Source organism: Dermacentor silvarum, chromosome 1, assembly GCF_013339745.2.
Source record: "Dermacentor silvarum isolate Dsil-2018 chromosome 1, BIME_Dsil_1.4, whole genome shotgun sequence".
Classification (NCBI taxonomy): Eukaryota; Metazoa; Arthropoda; class Arachnida; order Ixodida; family Ixodidae; genus Dermacentor; species Dermacentor silvarum.
This window is the reverse complement of record NC_051154.1, coordinates 368,049,452-368,065,886: the sequence shown is the minus strand read 5'-3', so window position 1 is coordinate 368,065,886 and position 16,435 is coordinate 368,049,452. Positions and strand designations below refer to the sequence as shown.

Here is a 16,435-nt window from a genome sequence, read left to right as displayed (position 1 = left end):
ATGTGTTGTGCCACAACACAGAAAGTGCGCACGGGGTATTTCTGGTGCTTATGTGGTATACCTAACTTGCAACCGTGTCAGCATGCCCAAAAGATATGATTATCTATAGGAAACTAAGTGACCATATCAACACAATCAATCCATCTGCCTTCTATTGAAGTTATGACCAATGATGTATCAGTTAAGAGTAAGAGAAAGACATTTAAATGTGTATTAATGAAAATAAATGACAATCTTTGGCATGATAGGTTCAATGCTCCAGTCACTCTTCTGAGCATATCATTCTGCGCGGGTATATTTAATTACCAGCCAAAAAATGTAGAAATTCAAACTGGGTAGCCTTGCTTCAGCAATTAATATAGAGATCATTTGGGGTAATTAAGTACATTAATGTGCCATATGGACTTGTCATAAAATGTAACATACTGTTTCTGGCGCCAGCAACAATTATAACAGTTTAATTGTTGATACGGTAGAGTGAAACATTATGTGATGGTACTGTTTTGGATTGACAAGCAGCCATTAGGCATAGTTACACCGTATTAAGGATTGACTTAAGTGGCTTGAGCACATATATTAAGCTGCTTAATCAACGCACAAAGAATACACATTCGTTATTTTTGCCTCACATTGTTGTATCTACGTATTTGCACCATGCACCTGCAGGACCTTCGGAACGGCTGACACGAAGGTCAAGGCCAGCCTGGCAACCATGCTTGCCAAGGGTAAGCAGCTGTAAATATGTAAATATTCTCTTTTGATGATAGCATAAGACATGCATTTTAATAAATTAATGTAATATATCGTTTAATAAAAACAGTTAATTCAGTATCGGTGCACTTGTTTCCTTTTTTTCACTGCATGAGTCAGCAGTAGTGTAATTGCTTGAAATATTTGTTTCTGCAACATATGCGAGTGCACCTGGTTCAGGATCATTATTAATCTATTAACATGAATGCATAAATGCAGATGGGAAGCAACAGGCCTGTGCACATGCATAATATTCGTTCAAAATTTTGTTGCCGCCATATGTAAACAAAAATTTTAACTAACCCGTAGATAGTAAATTTCATTCAAGCGGATGCATTGCATGTCACTAAAATTTCTTGAATGTGCATGTACCCAAATGCTCATGCAGCTTTACATAATGATTCACGGTTGCATACATTTTAGATTTTTGATTGCTTCCATATGAATGCATGCTTTTATATGTACAGTTCTCTATGTATGTTCCCATATGCATACTGGATACAATATATTTTTATAGTTATTGCCAATAGTCTGCTTATTAAGACCCCCAGCAGTGAGCGTTTATATATAAGCAGAATAACATGGCCTGCCGTAACATAGTTGGCAAAATGTAGTGTCTTAGCTAGTATATAGGGCGTCCCAGCTATTTTAGCCAAGCTGGTCAATGAAAATAAAAGGTTCAAAAGACAGGCTGCAAGGTATACTATCATAAAAATACCTACAGGTCAGATCTCTGAAAAGCCGAATTTACGCCATATGTCTTAAAATCGGATCTTATTGCACCGTCTTCTTAATATTTCGTTGAACAGCTTCGCTAAATTTAAGTCTCTGTATCGAAAATATCCGAGAAAAATTGTAAGGCTAAAGTGTATAGATTAGCTGTAGACTGATCTACAGGAACTGTCTATCGACCACAATCTACAAAACGTGTAAGACTATAAACTGGTCTATCGGAATAGTCTTAGACAGTCTATAAACATTGCATATACTTGTGTCTACAAAAGTAGAACTATATAAGCCTATAGACTTTTGTCTATAGACATTCTTTAGACATTTGTCGACAAAAGTGAACTTTTAGTGATCTATAGACCGCCTATAGCCAGTCCATAGACTCAGACGTTTTGTAGACTAGTCTACAAAAAGTGTATGGTCGTAAGTCCATATCGCGCTGAGTCCCGTACCTCAGGACGTTCATTAAAGTTTTACATCCATCCATCCATAAGTCCATAGGCTGTCTATAGACTAGTCTAAAGAAATGTCTATAGAAAGTCTGTTGACTTCATCAACAAATGTCTATAGACTTTATATAGACTTTCTACAAAAATTTTTGTAAGGGATGACTGGGCTTCTTTGATTTTCCACTTCTGGCTACCCGCGGGCTGCCAGAGCCAGCCAGAGCGCCTTCGTTTATCTCGGGTTGCTCCACCCACCGCGTGACGCGCTTCCGCCGCGCGTTCGTTTTACTCGGGCTGGAAGCTTCTGGCTACCCGCGAGCTGCCAGAACCAGCCAGGACGATTTTGGTCTGGCAGCTCTCTGGAAGTTCTCTGGCTAGCAGACAACAAAAATAGGCGATGAGCGCTCGCCTCTATCTTTTTGGGGACTTGACGGTTGCAACGCGGGCGCTAGCGCGCGCCCCCTGGCTGGCGTGCTTTGGACTCGCGTACTTCTCGGAGCGATTCCCGAAGTCGGCGCGGAGCGTGGATCGCTGATTGCATTACTTGTAGCGTTATCTTACCAGGATTCTAATGGCACGTACACACTAGCGGCAAAACGCGCGCCGCGAAAGCAGCCGCGAAACAGGTTTTTCTTGCCGCGGCAGGGATCGCTCCTAGACCGACTTTTTTTTTTTTTTTTGCAGTTTGCCGCGTGCTACAGATGAAGGAGACGAATGAGAGCGGCCCGCTTCCGTGACGTGCGCGCGCGAACCTGGTACAATGCGGACCCGCCCGACCGTTCGTTACGTACTCGCGTCCGGTGTTAGGGCGCGTTCACACTGAGACATTCGGCGTCTGGAGCGGCGCGGAACCCAGTTCGGCGGCGGCGAGATCCGCCGGAATAGCCCTTTCCGCGCCGATCGGTCTCGGACCGATTTTTGCGGCAGCTGCCACCGGATTCCCTCACCGCGGACCAATCGGAGCGCGAGTGAGAATTTCGAAGATGGCGGCCGAGTCGGACGCGCGCGCGTTGTCGCAGTCGTGTCTGTCGCGACGTCGTAAATGCTGATCGAATTGGTCCGAAACTTAATATTTGTTGTCACGAATAACAATACATCTGAACTTACTCTCTGTAGTACTCCACGTCGCGATCTCGCAGAAGGGGTAGTAGTTTGATGGCGTGACCAAGCTTTTCGCGCTCTTGCAAAGCAGGACGAACCCACCACCGCCGCTGGCGTCGTCTCTTCTGCGAATGCTTCTGCGCGTCATGCATCGCCACAAAGGTGCTTGCCAACAAGCCTAGCAGTACTGCCTGTTCTTGATCAGGGTTCATTGTCGTTGCTTGCAGCGATGATGCGCAAAAATAAAACCACGCGAACTCTACGCGAGCGGAGATAACTGCGCAGTTTCGAGGCTGCGGGCACATCCGGTATATCCGGCGCTTGTTTGGAGGTTAGCGCTTTACACCGCAGATGGCGCTGTACCGCGTTCCGGCGGCGCGGTGGGCTAGCAGTGTGACCGGCGCGAATTTCGGCGGCAGGAGAATTCCGTTCGCTGTAGACGCCAGATTCCCCAGTGTGAACGTGCCCTTAGCCGGAAACTCGTTTCGCGCTATCATCTGCACGCGTCAGGCCCCGGACCGAGCTGACGGATAGTTCGAGAAGGGGGAGAGAGTCTAGTCTGTCACGTGATTGCCGCAGCGACGCGCCGCCAGTTGGTGTGGCCGCCCTACCGCTGCTGCGTTTTGCCGCCGGCGGCGCGCCACGCGCGTTTTGCCTAAAGTCCCTATATAAAAAAAAGTACCGCCATCTACTCTTTTCTCCGCCGCCTCCTCTCCTAAAGCGCTTGCTTTTTTCTTTACTTTTTGCTTGCGAAAGCCAAGTCGACGGTGGCGCATCTAGAAAGTCTACGTTGAAGCTTTCAGGCCGGGCGCGCGCCGCCGCCGGCGACTGCGGCTGCGCCAAGGACTTTCAACATGGCTCTAGGCGGAAAAAAAAAATATAAAGAAGTGAAAAGCGCGCGCAATCATCGTCCAATCGGAGATACAGGAGAGAGAGAGAAGGGGCGTTGATTAAAGGATGGCGGCACTTTTCATATATAGGGATTTTAGTTTTGCCGCTAGTGTGTACGTGCCAAAACGCACCGTTCCGCCTTGTACGAGCGGCGGCGAACCATTTAAAGCTTTCTTTTGTTTATGTTCCGTGAATGCTTCTTCTCGGACGTGAACAGCGCGCTGCGCTCTCGATCATGCTTGCATGGTATCTTCATCATGTTCCGCGCAAGTTGTAGAAGTTGCAGACGCGCATTCCCGCGCATTGCGGTGCCTTTTCGGTTCATGTAGTTTTCTGGTGGTATCCCTTTTCACATTGCTCGCGTATATGCGGAGGAGGAGGAACAAACTTTTATTTAAACCAGCAGTTTAGTTGGCTGGGCCTAGGCCTCCCACGTGGGGACATCGAGGTCTTGCCTCTTCGCCGCCTCGCAAGGTTGCTGGGTAGCCCAGAGTTGGTCGTCGAGTTGGGAGCTGCGCAGGGCGGCGTGCCATCTCGACGAGAGGGTCACGGTATTATTTGTCGGATATTGGTTTTTACATTCCCATAGCATGTGGGGAAGCGATGCTACCTCAGTCTTACAGATCTTGCAAATGTTACTAGGGTAGGTGTCTGGGTAGATCCTGTGGTAACGTGTTAGTGAGGGGTATGTGTTTGTCTGTAAGAGGCGAAGGGTGGTTGCCTGTGCTCTGTTTAGCTTGTGATGAGGGATGGGGAAGGTTCTTCTGTTGAGATAGAATGATTTCGTGAGGTCGTTGTAGCTGGTGAGGTGATCGCGTTCCGCTGGTGCACCTGCGCTGTCTCCGGCACGGTTGACAAGGCCTCGTGCTACGGAGTGAGCGACCTCGTTGAGGTTGGTGAGGTGCGGATGTACGTCGCCAGCGTGCGCTGGGAACCAGACGAGAGTGATTTGCTTTTCAATTGAGTGAGGGGCTTGGTTTAGGATGCGTAGCGCTTGTTTTGAAATACGACCTTTGATGTAATTGCTGATTGCCGTGCGGGAATCGCTCACGATGGTATGGCAGTCCGGATCAAGGGTGGCCAGGGCGATGGCCACTGCCTCGGCCGTCTCGGCATTTTGGGTTACGATGCTGGCGGCATGTTTGAGCGAGCAGCTTACTGCGGTAGCCGCGGCGAAGCGGTGCGCGTCTTGATATTCAGCTGCGTCGACGAAGGTGACGCCCGTGGTGTCGCCATAGGCTTTAATGAGGGAGGCAGCCCTTGCCTTCCGACGTTCTTTATTGTAGTCCGGATGCATGTTTTTGGGAATAGGGTCGGCATGTAGCCAAGTCTGTACGTCGCGTGGAATTGGGTATTTGTCTCCATGTTGACGGTGGTAGGTGACGCCGAGTTTAGTTAGAATGTGCCGGCCCGTTTCTGTGAGGGTGAGACGCTCCAGATGAGACCGACGCTGTGCTTCGATTAATTCGTCTAGGGTGTTATGGAGTCCTAATTGGAGTAGAAGTTCAGTGCTGGTGTTGTTTGGCAGTCCTAAGGCAAGCTTGTAGGCGCCGCATATAATGATGTCCAATTTAGTCTTTTCTGCTTTGTACCAATTATGGAAGGCGGCGACGTATGTGATGTGACAGATGACGAACGACTGAACAAGGCGAATGACGCTTTCTTCCGTCATGCCCTGTAGCCGGTTCGTCACCCGTTTCAGCAGCCGCGATGTATTGGCCGTCTGTCGGAGGATCTTGGATATAGCCGTTGAATTTGCGCCGTTGGCTTCGATGGTCATGCCGAGAACCCGGATAGTGGAGACCACGGGTATGGTTCCACCATCCCTCATGTGGAGTTGGATTTCCTCGTAGCGGCGTTTATGCGTAGATCGTAGTGGTGGGCGTCCACGGAGCGTGGGGCGGTATAAGAGGAGCTCTGACTTGTCGGGGGAACATCGGAGTCCCGTGCCTTCGAGATAATTTTCGACAGCATTGATGGCGTCTTGCAGAGCGGTTTCAATTTGCCCATCGCTGCCCGTAGTGGTCCAGATGGTAATGTCGTCGGCATAGATGGTGTGTTCTATGCCGTCGAGCTTCTGTAGTTCCTGTGCTAATCCGAGCATGACCAAATTGAACAGCATTGGGGAAATGACAGAGCCTTGTGGGGTTCCCGCGCATCCGAGAGTGAATTTCTCCGATTGAATATCTCCAACCGAGAGGAACGCCCTTCGGTTGGATAGAAAGTCTCGTACGTAGTTGTAGGTGCGCTCGCCGAGGTTTAGTAGGGAGATGCGTTCGAGGATAGTAGAGTGCGCGACACTATCGAAGGCGCGCTCGATATCGAGGCCCAAGATCGCCTTCGTGTGTCGGGATTTGTCGTCGAGGATTTGATGCTTGAGTTGAAGCATGGCGGCCTGGGCTGAGAGATGAGCTATAAAGCCGTATATGCGGCGATATGTCTTTTTTCTGCAGTTAGCGTGGGCATCGCCGCTAACCCGTGTTCGCTCCGTGTCTGCGTCGTATCTTGGGTGGCAGCTCGAAACCGATGCGTTCTAACTATATATATAGACCGTTGATGTTAAAGGTCGAGATGAGTAATGACCACACGTACATTAGCTTTATTATTGTTCTCATGATCGACCAATACTATTTTTCGTGTGAAGTTTTTCGCGGGTTACAGGCGGCGCGCATTTTCACGCGCCAGCCGCAGCCCCAGCTCCTGCAGCACAGGAGCACAATTAAGAGGAGCACCATCAGGCGAAACAAAATTTCTGAAATCGAATTCAAGCATGTCAGAATTTTATGTATATAAGACATACCCGATATCCGGCTCTTTCGTGTCTTGTCAAATAATGTCAAATGTCGCCGGAGGCCTACGTCATCGTTGTACGAGCAGGTAACCTCGAGCGAGTGCGATTTCGCGTCTTGGAATCGGGCGTCACACGCCGTTTGTTGCGCTGTGCTAAGTGAGCTGCACAGTGCACGTCCTGTGCCGAGTCGCGCCAAAACTCGCAAAAGTGATCGTATTCCTGAATACAACTATATATTTCCAAGGTGGCAACGCAGAAATGGGCCGACTACGCCGCGCGCGCGCCGCCTACGCTGGTCGCTGCCATGCTGGTAGCATGGCAGCGACCATGATGGCAGCTTTTAGCTATTCTTTTTTATGATTGGGAAGATTCTGATTGACGTCGAAAGTTGGTTCAGGTACTACAGTCATCCTTGCAGGCGCACTAGAATTCGTGAAGGCGAAAGCACCGCTGGATTGTACTATTTCGTCGATGTAGGCGACCATGGTGCCTTTGTTAATGTGCTTGTATTCGTGGCTGAAGCTCGTAAGCATCACTCTTGCTTTGCCTTCATGTAGCTCACCTATGCCTTTAGCGACGCAAATTTCACGGTCGTGCAGTAGGTGATGACCGCCCTCAATCACACCCTCCATGTCCGTAGGCACTTCGGTACCGACGGAAATCATTACGCTGGAGCGAGGCGGAACGGTGACTTGTTCTTCTAGCACATTCAAGGCATGGTAACTGGTGTTTGTATCCGGTGGTGTCGCCTTGTGCGTTGAAAGCGTTATCGACTTGGACCTTAAGTCGATGACTGCACCGTGTTGGTTTAGAAAGTCCATGCCTAGGATAACATCCCTGGAGCCGTGCTGCAGGATTACGAAGCTCGCCGGGTAAGTGCGGTTGTTTACCGTGACTCGCGCTGAGCAGATTCCAGCCGGCGTTATTAGGTGGCCTCCCGCTGTCCGGATATCGGGATCTTGCCAGGCCGTTTTCACCTTCTTCAACTTGGCGGCGAACTTGCCACTGCAGACGGAATAGTCGGCTTCAGTGTCGACGAGAGCGGTGACGTTATGACCATCGAATAGCACGTTTAGATCGGTAGACCATCGTCTGGCGTTACGGTTAAGTCGTGGCGTCGGATCACGGCTGCGTCGGCTTGCTGCGCTGCTGCTACGTCGCGTTGGTAGGTCTACTTTCGGCGGCGAAGTGTTGTCGTCAAGGCTCTTGCCAGGCGCTATGCTGGTACCTCGTCATGATGATTCGCGAATTTAGTTCGTCGGCGGCGGAGTATCTTCAGCATTGCGTCGTACAGCAACCGTACCTCCATCGGTTGCTGCCTTTAGTTTCCCGGGTAAGGGCTAGGAGATCGGCCCCGGGTTGGGCCGGCATACAGCCCTTACCCGGCCCAACCCGGGGCGAGATGTAGCGGCCTGGTGACGGCGAGCGTGAGGGTCGTCGTGATTGCCACTGGGCTCTGGCGAGGTAGTCGGCGATGTCACGTGACCGCTCGCCAAGCTGTGGATGTGGCGCGCTGACAGCGAACCCTTGCAGGCCCACAAAATCAAGCTACACTCGAAGCACAACGAAAGTGGCGAACCGGTGAAAGTGGTCACCGGTGAAAGATAAACATGTATACCTGTGAATATGATTATGAAAGATTGAGTAAAACAATTTAAGACGTAACCTGCTTCCCTGTTCAAGCAAAAGGATCCAGTCAAGTTATTTTTTCCTCTTACACTTAGAAAGTGGTTGTATATCCCCAGGTCGAACAGTGTCGCGACGAATTGGACATTTCTAGAGCATTAATATGCAAAAAATTTATTGTTGGGCTTTACGTGCCAAAACCACAATCTGATTATGAGGCACGCCGTTGTGGGGGACTCCGGATTACTTTAGTCCACCTGGGGTTCTTTAACGTTCACCCAATGCTGCATTGATATGCACATCAGAAACCGCATTCAACACAGGGCATGCCTACACGAACATTGGTAAAATTTCTTTTTTACGCTGCTCTTTTGCGTTAAAACTTATGTGTTTTAAACTTTGTTGCAAGTGAAGGGCCTGCCCGGCATTTCTAACTACGGTATTGAGATGTTATGACCAAGAGCCATCCTCTGACAGCATAAGACCTAAATATTTCACAGGTGAATTATTTTTTTATTTCAACTGGCCACTTAACAAATACTTATATCTGATTTTGTAACATTTTTGTAGTGAAGCTAATGTCTACATAATTATTTATGTTTAGGGCCATGCTATTAGTGACACACCATTTTTATACGCGCTTCAAGTCGGCCGCCAATAAAAACAATGACTCATTAGATGCCCTTGCACACAGTACACAATCATCCACAAAAATTGTATCCCGGTTCAATAATATCACACATATTGCTAATAAAAAACCTTGCACTCGGCCGCGCAACGCTTGAAACAGCGAAGCTGTGTGATCGTAGCCCCGCATTTTCCGGAAGTGCGCGCGAACTTTTCATCTCATTACTCATGTAGACGATAATTTCTTTTCGCGCGTCTCGGACTTACGGCCGACACTGCGCGTTGCACAGCGCAGCTTGCAACACCGACACCGCGTTCCAGGAGACCCGCTCCGTGAATGCGTCACTCTCTCTCTCTCGCTCTCACAGCACGCAAAACCTCTTCACCTCGCAGAGCACGAGCGTACAAACGCGCCAGCTGTGGAGGAATACGACGACGCTCGAACGCAATCATATGGTTAGCATAAATGCATGGTCTGGCAGCGTGGCTGTATAGCCTAGTGGTTCCGACGCTCGCTTTGGGACCGGAGGTACGCGGCCTTGAAACCCACCTCTGCAAGAAAGTTTATTAATTTCTTTTTTTGGTAGTTTCTTGATACGCACCACAAATTACGGCTGGCTTAAACAGCTTCGCTGTTAAAAAAAAGAAATTCGGCAGAGACATTTCAAACTGCTTACGTGTGGCTATGCGAAAGCGATATATTCCCTTTGGTGCAGTTTTGTACGGAACGGCGTTCCAGGAACTAGTTCCTTTTGGGAGGAACGGAGGAATGACACCATTCCTTTAAGGCTCGGTGGAACTGTAAGGGTAACTCGTTATTTTTACAAAGGGACGGCAGAGGGAACGGCGTTCCTTCTGTAAACGTTCCACGGCACTAAACAGGCGCACCGACGCACGCACGTATGCAGCACATCATGCAAGGCGCAAAGAACTACCGCTTGTCTGTCACGTGACTATGGTGCATTTTTTTCGCGAGTTCTGCATTATATTTTTTTAATGACTAGGCTTCAAGATGGGCACGTGACGCTCCATTCTGTAGTTTCTTTCCGCCATGGCGGCCTGTCGGACACTAACATCGAGATGTAACTCTTACCCAGTTCAAACAAGGGTCTTTACTAAATTAAGAACATCTATTCTGGACATTTCTTTTTCCGCTCATACTGCAATATTGGATCAGCATTCATTAAACGCCTAAGTATTGTTCCTTTCGATGCGATTTCTTGTGCAGACATTCAATTATATCCTCCGGAGACCCCTTGTACAATACATTGCACATTGCCTTCCACTTTTTTTCGAAATTCACTCGGAAGTGATTACGCAAAATATTCACTCTGGGTGTGAAGAACGGTGCATGTGTAACTACTGTAAAGAAGTGGTTTACTCATATTCTTGTCATCCGCTTTCGAGAAATTTGACAATAAATTAGTCTAGACCTGTGTGTCGTCCCACACGGCGGAAAGACGTCGAGGCGTATTTCGAAGTCACCGAAATTTCGTGAAAATACCGGACGCGGTAGCAATATGGCAATAGGACAATATGACAATATGGCAATATGACACGTAGTTCCATCTTCATCTCAGCGTTCAAACAATGAAATGCAGCTTTTACCACAGCTTACATGAGGAGATGATGGAGATAGTCATTTTTTTCACGTACATGGAGGCGGAGCTTTTGGCATCTTTCCGTGGTATTATAGCGCCCACCGACGCCGCAACGCGGGGCCCTTTGGTCGGCACTCTCAGCGGGTGCCTTAGCGCCGGCTGTCAAAGAAGTGAAAAAATTAAGAAGCACAGCGCGTGCTCGAGGCGCAAGCTCGGCACGCCCAGTGTCGTTCTAGAAGCTAGCCACGCTGGTCGTCGCAGCCGCCGCTCGGCTCACCACCTTCGCCATTTTGAGTAGGGACGACGGCACGGCTCGTACGGCCGCTGTCACGTCATCCTGCAGTGGTGCTACACTATTGAAATTTTAAAAATTGTTTTTAAGTTCATGACATAACAGTAGGCAATAAAAACTACCGTGAAGAGTGATTATGTCCCGTTGTTGTGTCCGGGTCTCAGGAGGCGATTGGTGCATGCGAGTAACTTTCTATTTGCAGATCTGAAGCGCAGTATCCTGACTGCGCATTTGAAGACCGAAGTGGAAAGTGCCTATGTGTTGCACTTGTAATAGACGAGCACCAAAGTGGCAGTTAAACATGTCTGGAGTATGTCCGGTGCTGCTTGAAAAAAATTCGTCTTGGAGCGTTGCTTTGGATTCTTTTTATCTCCAGATAATGTGCCGCCGGCAATATTCAAATTCTTATAATATACTTAGTTTGATGTGAGATTTAAATTGCACACTTTATTTCGTAGCAAGATTATCCGACACCACATTTTAATTTCAAAAAATCAAAGGTAACGTTAATGTAACGACACGTTACAATGTTAGAAATGTAACTGGAACGCGTTCCATTCGCCTTAAAGTATCTTGTAACGGGAACTCGTTCCAAGATTGGGAAGGAACGAGGAACGAGCTTTCGTTCCTGTTTTAGAGGAACGTGTACAACGCTGCTTTGGTGAAATGTTTTTTTCCGCACGTTCCGCCTCCGTGCAAGTTCACCCCTGCGCTCTAACGGAGCTTCGGCGAGGCCAAATGAAAACGCGCTAAACGTCTGAACGCACTCGCTTGCCCACGAGTTCGTAACTCGAAGGAGCGCTCCGCGGCGTTCAATTGGACATAAATACAAGGGGTCAGGCAAGGAGACACCCGAAAGGCGAAGCACCAATGGCATAGCAACTTAGTAGAGAGCTTTAAGGAGTAAGGATAGTAGTTTTATCAGCTGTATAAACTTGGAGATGCAGCAGCACCCGCAACGCGCAGAACTGTTGTCGACGCCGTCGATGTTTTGCCCGCGTTCGTACGGAACGCGCGCGGCGTTGGTGACTGTTGCCAGGGCTTCTGGGGGCGGCTCGGAGGTTTTCGACGAGATCAGAACGGGAAACTCGTCGAGCAGCGTCGGAAGTCTTTACCACCTTCTCGCCTCGCAACGTTTTTATATAAATACACATTTGGTGCCACAGCTAAAGGGTCTAGTTTGCAGCGGAGAAGTGGAGAGGGTGTGGAGCTTGGCCTTCTTTTTAGGCCGCGCGGCAGCACAGGCTGTCGCGTGGAGGGCATCTTGCTCCTTAAATCGCTCGTCAATTTGGCGAGCAAATTCGTCTAGACGGATAGTGAGGTTGGAGAATTGTTGGGTGAAGGCTTGGATGGCCGTCTGCACCACGGCCTGAATTTTGGCCTCCACGAGTTGTTCGAATTGTGGGGTTAGGGCCGGGGTTGCCGCGGCCGATGTTGGTGTGGCCGAGGAGGTAGTGGGAGTTGCAGCCCTCTTCTTGACCGGCTGTTCGCGAGTAGGAGGAGAAGGTAGTAGGGGAGGGAGTTTATGAGCGGCCGAGATCATTGTCGCCGGGGTAGGGGTGAGGACCTGCAGGAAGGCATGCAGCTGCGACTGAAGGCGTTGGTTGGTGTTGTGGAGGGAGGCGAGCTGTGCGCGGACATGCAACATTTTCTAGAGGGGGTTGGCGGAGTCCTGGCAGACTACGTCTGCCCAGCTCACCTCACTGGTGTGGCGGCCGGGTTCCTGTGCAGGTGGTTTTTGGGGGACTGGAACTGGGGTTGCCTGAGTCCGGTTCAGGAGTGGGATCAGGCCATAGGCTTGGTACGGTTGGAGGGCTGTTTCAGGAGATGGCTACGGTTTCGGGCTGTTTCAGATGTAGCACCTATATAGTACAGAGGAGCAATAGATGTGCTTGGGCACCCAGTCTTGTTCGAAAAGTCTTGTTCGAGGTAGTGATGTCGGCGTTGTGGATCGGGAGTGTTGATGAGGACGACGTGTTGGAGGGTGTTGATGATTACGGTGTCTGGCTTGGCCCCTTGGTGTCCGAGGCGGGCTGCTTGCAGAATCCCATCGCGAAGCGCAACGCCGTTCACGGTCCGAAGGTTGAGGCCGACACGGGGACGGAGGATGATTTTATGATCGTTGATGGGTAGCTTGGGGTGGCGTAGGGCAGAGAGTTGGGGCGGCCGGGGCCGGCTCCTCGCCAGAGCTTGAGGCGTAGATGGCTGCATACATTTTCGGCAGCTACGGAATTCGGAGTAGCGGTGTAGCGGGAGTTGCGAGTCGAGCTAGGATGAGTTGGCTAGGATGAGTTTATCCGGTCGTAGGGGACAAAGTCGGGTCTCCTCCGCACCCCGCAGGCCCGGTTTCGATTCCCGCCCAGATCAAAATTTACCTATTTTTCGTTTCAAAGGGATTAGTTTACTTTGTTTACATGAATCTGCCTGCTAAATTTGTCATCAATTCGAGCATTTTTTACGCGTTTTTACTCTTTGCCGTCGGCCATTTTTGGTAGCATCATTGGGTCACGCCGCCGACTACAACTACGGGTTTTCGCGTAATGGGGCATATAATGCTTTCGCATTAATAAAGTGGAAAGGAATCGACCCCAACACGGAGCCTTGCGGCACACCAGACGTAGCAGCAACATCATCTGAGCAACTCCCATTCAAAACAACTCTTCGACTTATACCTGTATCACACGGGTACATTTGGGAGGCCTTCCAGTCGACGGCCTTCGAAACGCCACAACTCTATCGACTCGAAGGAGTTGTCGCGCTGCTACACGGCACTTTTGAAAGGCCGTTGACTGGTTCAGGCGTTTCTCGCAATATTGTGTGGCGCTGCGGATCTTTATTTTCGTTTTCATGTAACCAAAAGTTAAAGAACATTAAAACCACTTAAAAACGCTATAATTTATTTTATGTTGCGAAATGGCGGCGATATGACGGAATCCGGCAACACATGGAGTAGAGGAAGAGTGTACTAGACAACATGGAGGAAGGAATGAACACAAGCACGTCCCTGTTGTCGAGAGTATGTGCAGTTCGCACATATGAAGTGGCGAAAATAGTTTATTGAATAAGTAATACCACTCATGTATAGTATTTTTAGAGCATTTTGGTTGGATTTGTTCTTTCTAACCGTGAGTACGAGCACACTGTGAACGAGACGGCATGTTCGCGCTGTTTCCGCTTCCGTTGCTCCAAGGCCATCCAGATTTCAATAGAGTTGTAGGGTGCTCCGTTGACTCGATAGACTATTGACTCGGCGGCCTTCGAAACCGCACGTGTAGCAGCTCGAACTTGACCTTTGAGTCAACTGACTATCGGTTGGAAGGCCTTCCAAACGCCCGTGTGACACGGGTATTACTTAGTTAACAACACGGAGTTACAGCCTGTATATTCATAAAAGTATTCACGTGTTCATAGTACCGCTAATCTTACCTGGTCAACCTATTACCGCTAATCTTACCTGGCATATCGACATTAGTAACACTGCGGATCGAACGTTGGGTTATTGGCTCCTGTACACTTATAATGCCACCATCCTCTCTCATGTTACTATAGAAAACACTAATAGGAACAAAATTTGAGTATACATCCAATGTGGGAAATTCCATTGTATTTATTACCTCATTAGAACTCAAATTTACTCCACTCGTTTATATGTTCAACTTATGATCGAATAGCTACTCTAACCCCAAATAAAGCTAAAGTTGAATTTGTAACCCGTAAACTGATACAGTCGAACCCGGATATATCGAATCTGAAGGGGATCACAAGAAGTTCGTTGTATAGGTAATTCGGTATATAAAATAATAGGCCCTCGGGTAAGCGGTGGCTTACCGGTTAGTGCATCTGAGAGCCGCTAACTTACTGCACGCAACATGGGGGAAAAAAGCAAGTACACTTTATTTACCCGCAAAAAAAAATGCTGGTTCACTTTCAACTTCATTGAAAAGTCCAACCTGATTCTTTCTTTACACTTGTAGCGGCCATCGCTTGCGGAAAATAAACTCGTGAATAGGCACTCAACCCACACTACCACGCCTCCAAAATCGGATAGAAGGAATGTTGACGTCCGAGGTAGCATGAGGGCTAGCTGAACAGCCTGACGGGGCTGAACTGACTGCACGATCTCTTCTCCACCTCCAGGTGCCAGAATACCTCAAAGTGTACAAAGGAGTGCACTATGAGGTCTTCTGCGTGGCGCCGCGTTCGATATATCGAATGTGCTGGTGAACGAGCGTTCTTTATATGCGTGCACCAGCCCGATACATTTGCATGGAATTTTCAAGGGGATTTTACAGCTGTTCGATATACAGAATAATTCGTTATAAGTTGGCTTGATATATCCGCCTACGACTGTATCTCCGTCACCATATATATGGCATCGTATTGATCAGCTGTACAAAATACGTATCAGATTTAGTCACATTAACTTCCTTCAGCTCTTTCTGGCCTCACACAGCCCTTGAATGGTATCGCCTCCCCAAAGAAATCATAAAGAGTACAAATAAACGCAAGTTTCATGTATGGTATAATTGTAAAGCTGTCTTCGTCGTGCGCACTGAACTTTTTTCCACGTACCACCAGCTAAAATTATATGTTTAGAAACTTACTTTTTAATCATTGCAATATTTGTTTAGCCTGCTCAACCCACTTCCTTCCGTAATGCCTTCGAGTGCTGACGGCGCAAATAAATAAATTATTAAACTTTAAAAAATATTTCTTGGATGAGAGGTGGTCACCTCCGGCAATGTTTCATCATCATCATCAGACTATATTTATGTCCATGGCAGGACGAACGCCTCGCCCAGCGATCTCCAATGACCCCTATCCGGCGATGTATAAAATATGCGCATAATTTAAAGCTACATATATTTTAACACTACGTAGCTAAACTCAGTTATTCTTCTGAAATAACTAGTCAGTTGTTTCTCTTAGCCGCTTATTTTGTCTGTGCATGAAAGTCTCTCGTTTTATTTGCTCAAATGACAACCTAATTAACAAGCTTTTGAAGCTTATATCGCTTTGGTAAATAAGTTGCTATGTGTTTTTGGACTCACGCGCTAAAATAAAAAAACGTACATTGCTTTATAAATGCAGTGAATGAAATTGCTGCGAAAAGACAAAGCCGTGTAATACATTTGAGCTTTTCATTACATGCCTATAGCCAGGAAGTTTATGCAACCAAATGATTGTGTATTATTACATCCTCAAATTCCTACGGCATTTCCCCTATGTGGAGAAGTCAGTTTAACTTTTAAATGATTCACAATTCGACTTTGTGATGTTTCGACCATATATTTGATAGATAGAAATGTGCATGACCAATAGGAACATATGTTGGAGGCAAAAATTCTTAGCAAATTTTGCAAAATAATCTGTGTTTACCAACTGAACAGCATATTTCTACCCTCAAACAGATAGGAAATTGAAATGAATCACATGCACAAAAGTTTGCAGTGCGAGTATTATGAAGTACAGTTTCAGTTTTATGTCTTTCAATTTATGATATATGATGGTTGATGTGATGACTTCAATTTCCTGTTTTATGTTTAGGCTACTGACACTGCACAAACTATATTTTTTGTCA

The 16,435-nt window shown here is 47.9% G+C and overlaps 1 long non-coding RNA gene across 1 annotated transcript in view; it reads left to right on the top strand.

The window, feature by feature from the left end:
* The window catches only part of LOC125942412 (uncharacterized), a 161,720-nt gene that overhangs the window by 130,000 nt on the left and 15,285 nt on the right, over positions 1-16,435 (top strand). The gene's annotated exons all lie outside the window — the stretch shown is intronic.